The sequence below is a fragment of the Capsicum annuum genome, chromosome 5 (genome assembly GCF_002878395.1).
Source record: "Capsicum annuum cultivar UCD-10X-F1 chromosome 5, UCD10Xv1.1, whole genome shotgun sequence".
Classification (NCBI taxonomy): domain Eukaryota; kingdom Viridiplantae; phylum Streptophyta; class Magnoliopsida; order Solanales; family Solanaceae; genus Capsicum; species Capsicum annuum.
Window position 1 is genome coordinate 207,610,768 of NC_061115.1, and position 18,415 is coordinate 207,629,182.

Genomic DNA, 18,415 nt, shown 5'->3' on the forward strand with positions numbered 1-18,415 from the left:
TAACTTTGCAAAGATCGTACAATTTTTTATTTATTCTCTGGACAACTTACACATAGATCAATTAATCCAAATAGGTGGATGGAGGGGCATTTTTGAATCAATAGATGGAAGAAGAGTATTTTTGAGTCATTTCTAATACATTAAGGACATTTTTTATCCTTTTCCGAAATTTCAAAAACAGTCTTATATTCATGATCAAACACAACTCCAACTTCAACTTTAACTCCAACTTTAACTCTGAAAAATTATGATTTTCATGGCCAAATGAGGTTTCAAGATAGAACAGATAGAAGAAAATCACCTAATATTTGCCTTTAGTGGGAACTAAATCTGAAATCTCATCATAATGTTCAATCCAACTTTATTAAATCACTAGGTCGCAACCTTAATTGCAAATATAGCACTATTATAAATAGGGTTGTTGTTCTATGTAAGAAATTGTTTAAAAAAAAAGCAAAAACATAATATAGACTTGATTGTTATGATATTATTATTATTATTATCAACCGCTTTCATATCACTATCAATTACTAGTATCATTATAAGCTCTATTATCATAATTAGTTTAGTTGTATGTGTCTCGCACGTGTAACTTTTGATTATTTAAAATTTAATGATTTTGTCTTGTGAAGGTTTTTAATAAAGTACGAAAAAATTCAAAACATATATTTTATTGTAAATACATATATATTTTACCACCAGAAATTTCAAGTGGTTAATGAATTATTATTTTTGCGTTTGTCATGCAATACCTCTTTTTCTTACTGCTAGAGGCTACAAGAGACGCATCGATTTGAACCATATTTGTAGTACGACTATTTTTTTTTTTATTTAAAAAACTTTCTTTATTTTTAAAGCTAAATCTTTAGAAAATATTTGATTACTTACTTAAAACTTTTACAAATTTGGTGTTTCTTAGATTTTATTTTTATTCTAATACGTTCATATTTAATTCTAATTTTTTAAAATCTTCTTAAAATCAACTTTAGTTGATTTAGAATTTTTAAACTAATGAAAAAAATATTAATTGTCACTAATTCTGAATTCTAATAAGAAGATATTTACTATAATTATTTAATTAATTTTCAAACTTTTAAATATTAAAAAAATAGTGAAAGGACGATTTTGACTAAAGCAGAGATTTTTAATGAAGGACTAAAAGTCAAATCATAATAATCTCTGTGGCCCTTCGCACTTTTAATATACTAGTTGGCTCTGTCATGCTACGCACGGGCCCAATATTGATACTTAAAAATTCTATGTTATGTATAATCTTATCATTCAATTAAAGACTTTATTTGTTTAGTTAATAAATTCGTAGTTAGACATATATTATTATATTTAGATTAATGAAATTTATATAAGAAAATTTTAAGCTTTTATATGACACCCATAAAATTTTGAGATACAATCAAATATTTTATATTTAAAATTTTTTTAATTATTGTGACTAATATACTTTTTACATTTTTTTTTTGAAATATATAACAAATTAATTATTTTTTTTTAGATATTTTAAATTGTTAACTATTGCAATTAATAAGTCATTTTTAAATAATATATTTTTTGAAACATATAATAGATTAATTATTTTTTAGATATTTTAAGTTGTTAACATTGTAATTTATAATATATTTTTAATATTATAATTTACTATTTTAAGTTGTTAGAAAATTTATAATACTCTCCTGGTTTAAACTTTTGTGGCATTGAAAGTCAAATATATTTTAAAATCAATTTAAATTTTTAATTATTATAATTTATAATAATTTTTCTTCATTTCCAATTTAAGAAACACTGATATTCCACTGGAGAACACAGCTGAATCAGAAGAACATCAAAAGGGAGGAGTTAGATACATGAGCTAACAAAGAACTACAGCAACAATTGAGCTTACTTAAGCAAGCTGCAATAACAACCCAGCAACTTCGGCCAAGGAAACTCACCAAACACCCAAAATCGAAGCAAGGTGAACTAGTGGTGCACAAAGGGAAACATGGCTACAATACCAGCTACGGCGGAGGAAGCAAAGTGGAAGTGAGAGCTCAATTTGGAAATCCTACCAGGATATTTGTTGTTCTTTTATTTATTTGGCAATTGGATCGGGTAGGGGACCGATTGGGCCTATCGGGTTGGACAAATATTCTACATGTTCGTTTAATTTCTTAATCAATAAAATTCTAAAAAGTTGTCCAAAAAAAAGCGATACTCATATAATTTTGAGAGTCAACCAAATACCACGATTGAATTATTGAAGTAGACATGTCTTAAATGACTTATAATAATTAATTAGAAGTGATAGCAAAATTATTATAAAAAATACTTATGAAAAAAATTTAAGTGAACCTCATATAAAATATCAAATTAATTCAAAATTTCAAGACTTAATTTATCATTTTGCATCTATTTTATCCTTTTTGTTAAATATTGTTATTTTTTTAATACTTAGATGACTTATAATAATTAATTAGTGGTAATATAGCAAAATTACGATTGAAGTAGCTGAAACAGAAATGTCATAAATGTCTGTTTTACATTTTTTATTAAATATTTTTTTAATACTTAAATATTATATAATAACTAATTAGAGGTGATGTAGTAAAATCACAGAGGAAGCAGGTGACAAGCAGCTCCACTCCCACTTCTTATATAGGAGAATTATAAATTATAGATTATAGATATAGATAAATATAAATACGTATCAAGCAACTATGGTGGACTGGTGGCAGCTTATATGCTACTGCCATTCTCTCGACGTAAAAGTTAATTATCGAAAAGAAAAAATATATGTTAGTGTCATTTCATTATGTAATTTTCAAGCAAATTTGATAAAACAATTAAGATGAAGTGTAAAACATTAAAAAGAAATGCACACATATGCGATGTACACATAGAGCCCGTGAAACAATAAAATTAGAAGTCCTTTTTCTCTATCTACACAATTAATAATATTTTCTTTCTTACTGTTTATTTTAGGACTATAACATTGCAAATAAGTTAATTTAAAATTATTAATTGCATCTGAGTCATTAAAAACAAAAATCACAAATTACTTATCAACTAACATTTATCTATCAAGAATACATGATTAGTTAATAACTTCTCAATTAACAATTGTCTATCGAGAATAAATGATAATTTATTTATCGTAAACTTCAAAAATATACTAAAATTTTTAAAAACTTACCTCAAATCACAAATAAATTTATCTTTATGATAGATACTATCAAGATTTCACTAAATAAGAAAATTCTACACATAAGCTTATTTTTTCCTTACGTATGTTTTGGAAACTGCAAAAATAAAGACAAAAGAAAGAAGTAAGTGAACTGAAAATCAAATAAAGAAAGACAAAGAGGATGATGACAATGAACACAATAATATGACTTGAATCAAAAATAAAATAAGAAGAAAACTAAACATAAAATAAGGCAATGTTTATATCTCTTGTAAAATTTGATTGAAAATATTACTTAAATAGAGTTGTAAAAGTTCTTTTTATATAACGTGAAATTTTAATTGATTTAGAAGTATTAAATATTATGATTTTTTATCTAGATGAAATAGGGACTTTAATTAATTTCAAAAATCTATATAATGTATAATTGACTTTTTTTTTTTTAAATCCCAACCTAAATATTGTATAATATTAAATTATTTAAAAACAATAATCTCAAACCAACTTTGATTTTTTAGAAAAAGTCCAAAAAAAAGATATAAAAAGCAGTTTTGTAAAATAAATAAATCAAGTCTTAATTTTATACAAAGCAAAAATAATATACATCACAAATAATAGTAACACGTACTATGTTAATATTTGGACAACTTTACAAAAACCAATTTTAGTTGTTTTTAAACTATTACTTTTCTAAAGGTCTTCACTTTTATTATATTGTAGATGTAGATTTATAGTTTTTTAAAATTTTCTTAAAATCAAATTTAGTTGATTTAAAATTCTTAAACTAATCGAAAGAATATTAGTTGTCATTATTTTTTATGATTTCTAATAAGGAAAGTTTTGACCATTAATATATTTAATTATGTCATGACCCAAAAGGCCATGAGTGACACTCACACTAATCTTCCTCTGGGAGAACCATCTAAACCGAACCATTACTCAATCACTTAGTCAATATTAAAACGATATTATCATAAAATCAACTTACAATAATCTGGAGCTAATCATTCAACAAGCTACTCACTGAAATCTCCAAGACCCAAAAGTCATCGTACAAGAACTCCTAACAAAAATCATGTCTAAAAGAGATCCAAAAATAAAGTAAATAAAGAATGTTTCATTGCCCGAAAGATAGACAAGGACAACTAGGATGACCCATGGCAGCCTGGAGACGGAGTGCGCACCCTTGAGTCAAGATCTGCTATCAAGCTCTAGAGGTGAGCTCGTGTCTGAGCCTCTAGAACGCTTTCTACACTCAACAAAATAGTATAGGGTAGTATCAATACAAACCATTATGTATTGGTAGGTATCATAGACCAACTCAATTTAATAGCATGTACACAACATAAATCAAATAACAAGTAGACACGAATCGTCACATAAAATATTCGATGAATCAACAATACAGCAATAACAGGTCAAAGAGTGATCACAAACAAACCACATAACCATCAAGGGTATCAACTATACAGTAAACATCCACAGAATCAACAACAAATTCATAAATAACAACCACATCCTTATAAAACTCACAATTAGAACATCAGTAGTTCATTATCTGCTTAATAACCCGTACAAACTCTCAAATTCAACACAAATATGTACACACATGCTATGATACTTATTCTTATCCAAATAGTCATGACCTGCAGGGAACAATTTATGTTCATGTATCATACCGGCGTGGTACCCGATCCTCAATAACAAGTAATATCAATATCATATTCGTACTAGCGTGGTACCCGACCCTTCATAAACAAGTAACATCAATATCATATTCGTACCGGCGTGGTACCCGATCCTCCATAATCAAGTAATATCAATATACATATCTGTACTGGCGTGGTACCCGGTCCTCCATAAACAAGTAATATCAATATACATATTCGTACCGATGTGGTACTCGATCCTCCATAAACAAGTAATATCAATATGTTATCCGTACCGGCGTAGCACCCGATCCTCCATAAACAAGTAATATCAATATCATATTCGTACCGGCGTGGTACCCGATCCTCCATAACTATATTAGATATGTTTTATAAAATTCACACTAAACCTCAGGATACAATACGATGTACTAAGTTTACAAGTACACTTAAAGTCATAAGACAATTCCATCAGTTAAATTTTCAATAATTATTTATACAAATCTTAACAATCCAAATATCATCAATTTCAAGCATGTCCTAATACCAATCAACAAGAATTCAATTTAGGAGCATACACACAATTAAATCGAGTCTAAACTCTAATTAAATCATAACCCGCCTCAATCGAAGAACTCAAAGGCAAGCTACTTTGCAAGGGTCTTGCCTTTTCGTAAAGCTTCCGGATGATCAAAATCTGTGCAAATATATAATCTACATAAAAGCACGAACTAGTACGTTAAATTTCAACTAAAACGGGTCATCACTTGATCTGCAATTTTAGCAAATTTTTTACTCTAAGAACTCTAGACCTAAACCTCCATTCTATAAATTTTGGAATCTACGATAATACACGAACAATAGTGAACTGCAAAATCATTAACAACGCTGAAATCTATTAGCCATAAATCAATTATATCACTAATTCTCAATTGTCGTCGCTGCCTTAGTAAATTAACTATAGCAAAAATTATCACTTCGGCCATGTTGCGTCAATTCCAGTAGTGAAATTTATAATAACTCCCAACAATTTTTCTACTAATCCTAACAGACAACACTAACTCCTAATAATTTTCCACGAATCCTAACAGACTACCAACTACTAAATACATTATATTTATATAACCTTTCTAAACATTCCAATTCAAATCTAATCTTACTGATTACTATATTATTATATAATATTACTAGGTAACCCAATTAAATACCGATATCATGGAAAGCTTCACCAATTCAATCCTATGCTGATCACACCAAAAAGAACTAACAAATACAATTGGGTCATTGTCACTCATGTTACTGTCACAATGCTTTATTATGGTGCTTAAACTACTAATCCGTAGAATTTTAACCTCATAGCCTCTAGATGATTAAGGCACTGTAAGCGTAAAATCAAAACCACAAAATAAAACTTATCAACTAACCTCAAGCTAGTCTGAGAGAGATCTCCTTCAAGGCTCCTTTGTATAAATGGTATTGTCGTTAACCATCTGCCTCCCTCTTGCCCTATATCTGATTTTATTATTAGTGTATATGGTAAACCCTAACCACTTAATTTCATCCTTATATTAATCACATAAGTAAATAAATTGCTATTTTGATCCATTGATTTATTAATTAAATAATTATTTAAAATATTCAAAACTTCCAAACACCTCAATCATTGATACGACTCATCTCGTGAGTTATAATTCGCGTACACCAACTATAGGGAGAGCTAAAATAGGAAAGATGAAAAGATTTCACAAACAACCGGGAGAGTCGTTACATCATATATCAATTAAACAATAGTTCATCCTCGAATGGGTAGACAAGTGACAAGGTGGGGAAAGAGGAAATTACCTGAATCGACAAAAAGATGTGGATACTTGCTACGCATGTCTGCTTCGGTCTCCCATGTGGCCTCCTCAATAGGACGATTTTTTTATTGACCTTCATAGGCGCAATCTCCTTAGTCCTCAACTTACGGACGTCTCTATCAAGAATAGCAATAGGTCCCTCTTCATAAGAGAGATTTTCATCTAACAAGAGCGAATCACAATGAATTATATAGTTACCATCACCCTGAAACTTCTTTAGCATAGATACATGAAACATAAGGTGAACTCTCGACAAACTTGGAGGCAATGCCAATCTATAGGCCACCGGTCCCACACTCTAAAGAATCTCAAACGGCCCAATATATCTAGGACTGAGCTTACCTCGCTTCCCAAAATGCATGTCACCCTTCATAGGTGAAACTTTGAGCAATACTTGCTAACCCTTATAAAGTGCATATCTCTAACTTTTCGATCCGCATATTCCTTTTGCCTGCTTTGAGCCGCTATAAGCTTCTCCTGGATGAACTAACCTTGTCCAATTAGTCTCTCAACAGATCAGTACCCCATGATCTCACCTCAAAAGCATCAAACCGCTCAATGGGAGATCTACACCTCCTCCCATATAATGCCTCAAACGACACCATGTCGATACTCGAATGATAACTTTTATTATATGCAAAGTCGGCCAAAGGTAGGAACGAATTCCAATGACCTCCAAAATCCATCACACACGTATGGAGCATATCCCCTAACACCTTAATCGTTTGCTCAAACTACCCATCGGCCTGAGGGTGAAAAATTGTACTAAAGTCCAATATTGTACCCAACTCCTCATGCAACTTCTTCTAAAATATAGAGGAAAATTGAACACCCCTATCCATAATAATAAAAATTGGGATCCCATGCAATTGAACAATCTCTTTAAGATAAATCTTGGCTAACTTTTCTGCATTATAAGTCACCTGAACCACATAATGAAGTGTGCAGATTTAGTCAATCTATCCACAATAACCCATATAGAATCATAATAACCCATATAGAATCATACTTTCCAAAGTCTTGAGAAGATTAACAACGAAATCCATAGCTATCCCTCCCATTTCCATTCAGGTATGGGCATCTGCTGAAGAGTACCATAAGGCTTCTGATGTTCGTGCTTTATCTGTTGCAACTCTGATATTTGGCAACAAAATCAACTATATCATGCTTCATTCACCCCCACCAATAATGTTGTCTCAAGTCACGATACATCTTAGCCGCTCCAGGATGTATAGAATACTTCGAACAAAGAGCCTCAGCTAGAATAATAGGAATCAAATCATCAACACGGGGTACACAAACTCGCCCCTTAATCCATAACACACCATCACCATCAAGAATGGCCTCTTAGGCCTCACCCTGCAAAACCTTATCACTAATCTTGCTCAACTTAGCATTCTTAAATTGTTTAGCCTTGATTTGATAAAAAAATGTGGACCTTACCTCAATGCTGGCTAGAATTCCTCCTCTCCCAGTCACCTCAAGTCGAATAAACTTGTTAGATGGAGTCTGAATCTCTCTAGCCAATGGTCGCCTGCTAGCATTTAGATAAGCCAAACTACCTATACTTGTTGACTTCCTGCTTAATACATCAGCGACCATATTAGCCTTCTCCGGATGGTAGAGAATGGTGATATCATAATATTTAAGTAACTCCATCCATGTTGTCTCAAAGTCAAATCCCTCTACGTGAACACATACTATAAACTGTGGTGATCAGTGAACACTTCACAACGAACCCCATGTCCAAACCTTGAACTATCTTTCTATATCTCTTCATGCATTCTTTGTACAATAATTCTGCTATGTTCCAGTATGGATCTCTTTTTGTTCTAAAAAATTCTCGTGTTTCTTTTCATAGTATATATGTGTTGCCTGCGCGGCTAAAATAAAATAAAGAAAAAATGTTAAAAATATAAAATAAACGATAAATAGCAATATCAAATGTTAGAGCACCACAGTCACCAAGTTAAAGTTGTTCTTTTATTTTATAATATATATATATATATATATATATATATATATATAGAGAGAGAGAGAGAGAGAGAGAGAGAGAGAGAGAGAACCAAAGTAAGATTGAATATCCATTTGGGATATCCCATGTCGAATACAATCTGCCTCAATATATATCACCATGATAGAAAATGCATGCATGCTGATCGCACCATTTATAGCCAACAATCTCCAAGGTCACCTTACCCTTGAATACTTTCCTAACTGTCTAAGGCAACAACTTTCTCAATTAATTCAAGAATTCATGTGACTATATAATAATTTAATTGTTAAGCTATTATAAATAATAAAAATTATTTGAAACTTTACCCTACAATTACGATCTGGAAATTCACACTTAATAAAGGAAATAGGTACATAAGATAATCAAACTCACTGAAATAATAAATTTTGCTATTTAGCAAATGTTTACTGGTATTTCAAAAGTTTGTACTTGACAAAAATAACAATAAGAAAATCTATGTCACTTTGACATGAAACGTGATTTGAAACAAAAGGAACAATTCGGTAGCATATCACAAAATATCTCTAAATTTATCAATCGAGAGAAGAGAAACAATCACAAAACGACAACAATTACTATTATAAGCAAAAGGGGGAAAATCAATTAGTAGAAGAATAGTTAATCAGTAGAAATAAAAGTGTAGGAAATCAGTTAGAACAACAATACAGCTTGTTTCAACATGAACTAAAGCTATAAAAACATCCTTTCAAATACTTCTAAAATTCATATGTTGGCTAAGAAATAGATTGAATTTGCTAACATTCAATTTATAATTTTATACAATAAAAGCTTTACGTTTAGATTGAGAAAATTGAAAAGTTTGTGAGTTTGTACGAGCGAGATAGTGGGCATTAAAGTAGTACCTTTTCATATGCCCTAGCGGTAGTTGAATGATCAAATTAAAATAGAGAACGTTCGAGTTTTTAAAAAGGCTTTTGATGAGTTTTGCATAACTGAAAACACTAAGTTCTTTTATTTATTTTTTCGATTGAGCAAATGAATTAAAATGAAGAAAAAAAGTCAAAAATCTGAGATAAAAGATAAACGCAATACCTAAATATTTGAGCGCCACGTCACCGAATTAAAGATCCACCTTTATTATTATATATTAATTACTAGTATACGTACCCGCACGATGTACGGATAAATAACGTATTATTTTAAATAATTATAGATTGCAACGTCTTATTTTAGTATGATAAATAATTGTACATTTATGTTTAGTATAATAAAATTAAATTATTCGTATTTGATTAAGAAATTGTTGTTTGATTTATAATTAATAGGGGAACGGACATAATTAAAATTTTGTTTTGAAATTATTGACACAAAAATGGATATTAATATTTATTCAATTTTTTAGTCATTTATGAAACTAAAAATACCATTAAATAGAATAGTGAAAATGAACTATTTTTTAAAGGTAGTGGCATAGATGTTTAAATTTATTTGTAATAATGACATGAATGTGCATATATTTTTAATGTAGAAATATGTGGAAAATAAAAGATTTAATATTTATAAGTTCAGTGACATATTTATGTTTTTAGTTAATATTAAAATATTTTTATATTAATTATTTAGAATTATAGTATTTTCATATTGAATGTAATAATATTTTTTATTTTATGATTAATTACATTGAAAAAAATTAGAAAAAGGTTAAAGAATGATAAAATTAAAAATTTAGATTAAATTATAAAGAGGTGTATATGCGTGCTTGTGTATTATTATTTTTTTAAAAAAATAAATAAATTACAATATTTTTTTTCTTCTTCAAGTTAATGTTTTATGGAAAAATTACACAAATCTCAAACTTAAGACACCATATTACCAAATATCCCTTACCCTTTTAAAAATTACATAAAATCCCTTTTTGTAACTTTAATATGTTGTAAATCTCATACCCGATTTTCTCTCCTCCATTAACGCATACAATATTTTTTCCCCACAAATTCCTCCCCTAAAATCTCTCCCATATCAGCAAAATTTGAGTTAACTTCCTTCTCCACTACTTCAACTGATTAGAACTGTAATCTTTCTTCATTAAATTTCAAAATTTGTCAACTACTTCAAAGAGGTTAGCTGTTTGTTTATGTGGATTTTAAGTTAGTTTTTAACAATACAAGTCAATATTCATATATGTTTTAAGTTCTTTTGTGTTAATTTGTTTGATCTTCAATGGCTAATGAAGATTTACCCTTATTCAGCTTGGGAATTTCTCAAATTGAAACACAAAAAGGTATTCCTGCTAGTAATCAACACTACTAGAAAACATCATTTTTCCAACAGCTGCTGTAGTCGGAATGTGGTCAGAAAATAAGGTAGTTCCAACTACTTTCCGACTGTTTCATGGTAATCGGAATATAGCTCGTCGGAAAAATATTTTCAACTACTTAAGTCAGAAATTTTTGACTACTATAGTCGAAAACGTAGTTAGAAATTTAATAAATACTTATTTAATAATTATAAATATTTCAACTACTCTAGTTCAAAATTTAATAAATAATTATTTAATAATTATAAATCATCCGACTGTGGTAGTCAGAAATTTAATAAATAATTATTTACTAATTATAATTATTCCAAATGCGGTAGTTGAAAAATTAATTAATAATTATTTAATAATTATAATTATTCTGACTACTGTAGTCGGAAAATTAATAATAATTATTTAATAATTATAATTATTCCTACTACTGTAGTCAGAAACTTAATATATATTATTTAAGCCACTTTAATCAGAATTTTAATAAATAAATATTCTTTCCGATTATTGTGGTCAGAAACTAATAAAAAATTATTTAATAAAATAATCATTCCAACTACTATAGTCGGAACATTAATAAATAATTATTTAATAATTATTCTTCTGACTACTTTAGTCAGAATTTTAATAAAAATATTCACCCAATAATTATATAATTGAATCTTGCATTAGCTTACACTGCTCTCAGATTATAAAAAACATAACTAATGTGTTTTCACAGTAGGATCAAACACGATAAAAATTTATAAATACAACCACTTTAAAACATCCAAAATAAACATCAAATCAAATAGTTTAAATATCTAAATGTCACAACCAAAAACAAGAACAATAACTACAATCTAATTATCATCAGATTCACTCTCTTCCACATCATGAAATACTTGAGGCATGTTCTTCTTAACCAACTCCTCAAATTTAGCAAACTTAGCATCGTTAGCTTCACATTCTTGCGTCAATTCCACAATTTTTTTTTCATTGCTTCCATTTCTTCCATAGTTTGCAAAGTAGAAGAGGAATTACAAAACAACGAAGGACTACTCAAGGATTGGAGAACCACTGTCCCGGAGGTTTACCTTTCTTTGGACCACCTACCACAGTTGTCCATATATTAGTCATATCTACAAGTGATGGTTGGACTATGGTACCATCCTCTGAAGTAGGTTGGGTTTGATGCCAATCTTCTATGCTTTTTGAAATTCTTCCTGAAAGAAAAATTATTTGTCAGTACATAAACAAGCAAAGTTGAGTAATAAAAAAACAATGTATATAAAAGTTATTATTTTACATATGCATCCTTAGCACACATTTCGACCCAATCTCCTTTTGTACCGTCCTTCTTTTTCTTCCTATGCGTCTCTTCGTAGACCTCAAGAAAAGTGGACTCTTTTCCCCCATTTTCATATTCCTGCAAAATTTTAGAAAAAGAGATAATGCAAGTATGAACTCATTGGTTTCTCAAACAACCAGATGTGAATTGAAATCCAAAGCCAAAAGTGGTAGAAACTAACACTTGTTTAGGAATGAGGCGCAGTAATTGTTGTTGTATATTCAGTTACATCTCAGTTTTACAAAAGGATAATATTGAACAGTACAATATTTAGAAGCAGTTAAATCAAAGTCATATCACACAAATAAATTAAAAACTAACATGAATTAGTTGCTAACACATTCAATAGATACAAACGCTCATTGGTGATAGACAAGATAGTGACAAAAACAAATGTGGTTTTCAAAAGTTACTCTCACAAGATGCATGAACACCACAAATTGAAAAGTTTCAGTAGAATAGCTTAGGAAAACACAACACTCAGTAGCAATCAACACGCAGATTATATGAATTTATTATTGAGGTAGACACTGCTTATTGTGTCATGATGAGGACTTCAAGTTTTAGAACTATAGGAAAGAGACTGATGTAAACGAGATTGAGCACCCATTTCAATCATCTCTTCTGTTTTTGCCTTTTATCTTCTTCAACCAACACTGTACCAATCTTTTAAAGGCTGGGGGTCCAAAAACCAGCTCTTCGATTAATTGCTAATTAAGGCCTTTCTCATTATTACTTGAGGTCCCCATTGACATAAAATTAGGTGCTCTTTAGTTACATGTACTAATCACATCAAGCATTAACTCAACTCACTAATCAACCTTTTCTTAATAATGATTGTTGTTGATATTCCATTCCCTAATTAAACTTGTGTTCCTAAGAATACTTCTCAACTTCAGCCTAAGCTTAAATTTCATCCCTACTGATAGGTGGACAGAACCATCAATTCCCTCAATCAGACAACATTTAGCTTTTTAATTTTCTCCTCTTTATACCTTCCCTAATTGGAATTTTTTTGCACAGGGTAGGGTCAGAATTATCAATATAATGCAAACTGAAAAACATATCTGGAGGAACAACTAAAGTAAGAAAGTGTCCTTGTGTATTTCATAACCTTTTTGATTTTTGTCTTCAGCTAAAAAGAAGCAGATCAGCTCTGTATGTTCCCTATCTTAAACTACCTAAAAGTAAAACATTCAAAGAAACCAAGCTAATAGTAGTTCTTTTGCTGGGAAGATAGAAAAATCAGATAGAGCTACACATACTGCTTAAGAAAACCATCCAAAAGACTTAAGAATTTCCTCCACAAAACTCCCCACAATCTCAAGTTATTTCTCTTTGGAGGTCATAACAAGCTACCTAAAGCTGCTAGTCACTTCAATCCATTTTTCTCAATCAGCAAAAGAATCCCGAAGACTACTAATGTTAAGAAGTTGGATGACTTGTATAAGGACTACTATTAACAATGGCATCAGCCTGATCACATTAAGATTCATGAAAGAAAGATCAGTGTCAAAACTGTAAGGAAATATCAAGGGATGGCTGAAGGAGACTATAGCGAAAGCCAGAGGAAACTTGCAGTGCAGTTTGGTATTGAAGACAGAGAAAGAAAAAAGAGAAAGAAAGATGAGAAGAAAGAGTGCGAGGTCTTATCACGAAGTACAAGTAAAGGGGGTCTCACTTTACTACAGAAGATGGAGGAATTGGAAATGGTGGAAGGAAAAGATATAGATCATGTGCTAGATATAGAAGAAGTGCTCTAATGCTACTCTCTGCTAAACAACCCAGTTTATGCTGACATAGTTGACATATTTTTCATGGACATATACACTGAGTTTTCATTTCGAAAACCATCATGTAGTGTCAATAGTTCAATGAGAAGACTTTGTCCTCTCTAGCTCTAGAAACAAACAAGTACGTTTTGCATGTGTGTGCCTCTAAGATTGTGAGTGGTGGTGCAATTCACATCTTTTTTACTTCTCTTCCTATTTGCTAATTGTTTTTCACTTTATATTAATTAAAATGATCCAAAAATGTGTGTATTTATTTACTATTTTGGTTGTATAATACTATTAGATTCAGATTAATCTACTCAGTTGATATATATAGAGTCAACAAGGCCAACTGTTAAAAGTGCCATAAAAGAAATAATACTACTAGATTTATGTCTTTTAGGCCTACTTAATTCTTACAAACAAAATCAGAACACTTGGACTACTAAGCACAATGATATCATAGTATACCAAAATTGCAATAGGCTAAGCAAATGACCTAACCATTGAACTTCTATCAGTATTTTTTCATTACCCTCCAAATGAAAGGAAGTCATTTACTATAGTGATTCAATTCATTATCATTGAATGCATACAGTAAACAGCTTCATGGAGTAAACTGGTTAATATCAACTAGCCAAAATCAAACCTTTCCTTTGACAATAAATAATTGAAGTATATATCTCACACAATATCATTTAACATTGATGTCAACACATTTAAAAAACTCTCAACCAAACCATAACTCAAATCGAAACTTAATTACTCCACATTTGACAATCTTACACCCCATAATAGAGATCCAGTGACAATTTAACATATCGACATATGAGTTCTCAGTCCCAATCAGTGGGAGCTCATGCGAACTTATATTTTAGAAGATTAAGTTGAACTCTATAGAGAAAGATTCTAAACTAGGTACCCACAGATATATATATATTTGGCAAGATCAATCTAGACACCAATCAACCATATACAGTGCAACAAAAGCATATATATTTGGCAAGAGATTAGTACTGATTAGAACATTGAATTGAATCGAACAAATAAAAAATTTAAGATAATAGTACCAGTCTTCGTTGGTGGGTATCGAAACTCATTGAACCTCCAGTGTGCAACGAGCCAACCGTTTGAGATGCTCTATTTGCCTTTGGTCGTTCCCTCATCACCCTATATTTAGGAGTATCCCATTTTTCCAAGAACTTGACCCACACATCAACATTCAGCCAACCAGTTTTTTCCAAGTTCCTTCGGGCCTCATACACGTGTTCTTTGATCCGTAGAGCTGCTTTCAACTTGAAAATGCATTGTATTTCATTTTTATGACAAGAATTCTATACACACTTTGTCTGCAAAATAGTTTAATATAAAGTCATGAAATGAGTTTATAGATACAAAGGTAAATTCATCATTGATAGCATACTGAAATGGTAAATTCTTTGATTTTGATTATACCATAAACTGTTTCTACATAAGAATTCTGATGTCGAGTTGAATCTCATTCCAACTACCCCACGGCTCTGTATAAAATAGTTTAATTTCTTATATAACCATATATACGGCGCTATATGCGAGAATGAACCTGCAATAAAATTATATTAAATCATCTTAGCTTTAAAAATTTTAAAAATTATGGAAAAACATAAGGGTTACTTACCCATTACCATCAGGGATGATAATTAGCCTCCTATTGCCGTCATATTCTACTATCTATTTAAATTTCAGAATCTGGGAAGCAACTGCTATAGCATTAGACGCTTTAGCACTATCAATCGATGGCGATGTTGATGTGCTAGGACCTCTAGCTCTCAATATCAAAAGGCTAGGTATGGATGGTATCGAAGGCATAGATGAAGAGCTACTGTGCAGACTATTATGGGGAGAAGAGGGCTAGAACTAGTGGGACGGTGGGAGTATGAAAAATGCATTTGGTAGTGAAATAGTTGCCCTTTGAGGAGGAAGAACATTTGTAGTAGCTGGTTGAAGAGTTATGGTAACAGGTGGTGGTGGTGGTGTATATTGACCTGCAGAAAGATTATTAGGCCCTTTCTTACATTTCTTATGCCTTCCATTACCATGACCTTTTGATTCCATTGATTTTCTTTATTAACCACCTGAAAAAAAAGAACGACCAAATTAAACAGAACAGACAACACACAGAAATATGCCCATGCCATCACACAGAAACTATACAATATTTCATATGAAAAATAAACTTATATAATATAATATCATAGAATTATATGTACTATATATGGTCATATAATATCATTGAAACTCTGCCATCACACAACCCATAACAAGCCTTAGCTTAGATATCTCTTATGATTCTTCTTACTGTTTTCACTATTGCTAGCTGTTTTGTCTTTCCATTTTATGTACATAGAAGCATGTTGAAGATTCCTGAAGTCATAATGCATATAATTCTTCAAATAGAGCATTGCTAAGGTTTGCTAAGGGATTCTCTTCACCAGTTTTGTGTGGGGAGGAAATTGAGTACGGGGTTGTGTAAGCCGCATTCCAAGTAATAATTTCTTACAAGAAGTTATTTCATACATGCTATGCTTCAGGTAAGAAAAACAATGTCACATAAAACATTTACTTGATTTATAGAAAGTTCATAACCAAAGAAAAGTTTCACATAAAATATTTCTCAGAGGAACCTGATTTCATACATGCAACATTTACTTGTTAAACCAAAATATTTCTTTTCACTTTACTAACAGAATGCGGCATATTGCCCAGACTGTACTAATATCAGGTTCCTCTGAGATATCTATGATAGTATTCTTAATATCTTACATTTTGGAAAATGACACTAAGATATAGAGGATAACAAAAGCACACAAGTTTTCATTATTAGCTCAGATATTTGTATATTCTCCTTCACCTATTTTTTCGATATAGTAATTGTTTCCAAAGTTTGAACGTAATAGCAATTGCAAAAAACAGTGAAATGCTTTATCACAAATGGCATGTCATAAATTTCAGTATTCCATATTTGAATCCAAATGATCCTGAAGGTATTGTAATCCACCAAGGCAAAATCAGAATAGAAAATGCTTAAAAACAATAATGCTATGTAGAATTAACTTTATGTTTCAGTTTTTAGTTGATAAAGTAGAAAATGTTAACATCCGAAGATGAAAGCTTTCTTACCAACTTCAGTTGATTAGCTGCCTCTGCAGAATTGTAAGACCCCGTAAAATCCAAGTCTAAAATTCAGCTCATTAAGCTTTACAAGCTCTAACACTTAGAATATTTTGCTAAGTTCTCAAGACTTAGTCTCATTTTTATACTTCCAAACTTTGGGGATTTATTTGGCGACCTTTCCGACCTCCGTTTTTCTATTTTCAAGTTGCGTTACGATCGGTCAAACTCTTAGTATATCCCGAGTGAGTTTCGAAATTTTTATAGTAGTGTAAGGGCATGTTTGGTTGCCTGAACCAGTAGCTAAAGGCGTTTGAGCCACGGAGCCCTCTTATAGCCTTTGTACCTAGTTTTTTTCAGCATTTCAGGATCAACTTCAAATGATCATAACTTCCTGTATATAATAAACTGGGAGAACTGCTATATATCAATGGAAAGCTCTTTGAGTCTTATTTCTAATGCAATTATTTTCATCCAATTTAGACATCTGAGTAAAAAGTTATTATCGATTTACTTCAGCCTATCAGACAGTCAAATTAGGGACATATTTGACCTTATTTGTTTCCCTAGGGGTATTTTGGTCATCTTCCACCCCTATATATACCATAAACACGCGATTTTTGCTCAATTACAGCAAAATATACTCTCCTCTCTCAAAAACCTCCCAAGAACAAGGCTAGGGTTTCAATAGGGAATCCAAATTCAAGACTCAAATCCAAGAATCTCTCCGTCAATCTTCTAAAAATCAAGAACTAAGGTATGAGTTGTGTTGATTTATGGATCCCTTTCATCCATAAAGCTCAAAAACCCTCTTTTTCATTATAAAGTATGATTTTTCTATTGTTGGGTGTTGATGATCATGTTGTTGATATTGGGTGATTCCTAAGATGGAATCTTGATATGTTTTTATGAATTCATGATATCATATGAGTTGGAAATATGTAAATTTGGTTGTTCATGATTTATAATTTGATGATTTTACCTATGCTTAAGATGTGCATGTAAGGTGTTTGATAAAATGCCTAAGAAACTAGAAATCATGCAATATAGCTAAATTGTGACTAAGTGAAGGATTCATGATATACCCTTACGTTCCAATGACTTCTATGTTGATAATGTGTCTTGTAAATATTGTTGGAATACTATTCTTATGAGATTATGCTATGTTTACTTGCAAATCCTACTTATGAA

General features: G+C 30.9%; 1 long non-coding RNA gene across 1 annotated transcript; it reads right to left on the reverse strand.

Annotated features, from left to right (window-relative positions):
* Nucleotides 1-4,129: 4,129 nt before the first annotated feature.
* LOC124898755 lies at nt 4,130-6,344 on the reverse strand. The gene is made up of 2 exons (XR_007055523.1): nt 6,252-6,344; nt 4,130-4,427 (listed from the first exon to the last, which is right to left on the reverse strand). It is a non-coding gene; the product is annotated as an uncharacterized LOC124898755 (long non-coding RNA).
* Nucleotides 6,345-18,415: the final 12,071 nt, after the last annotated feature.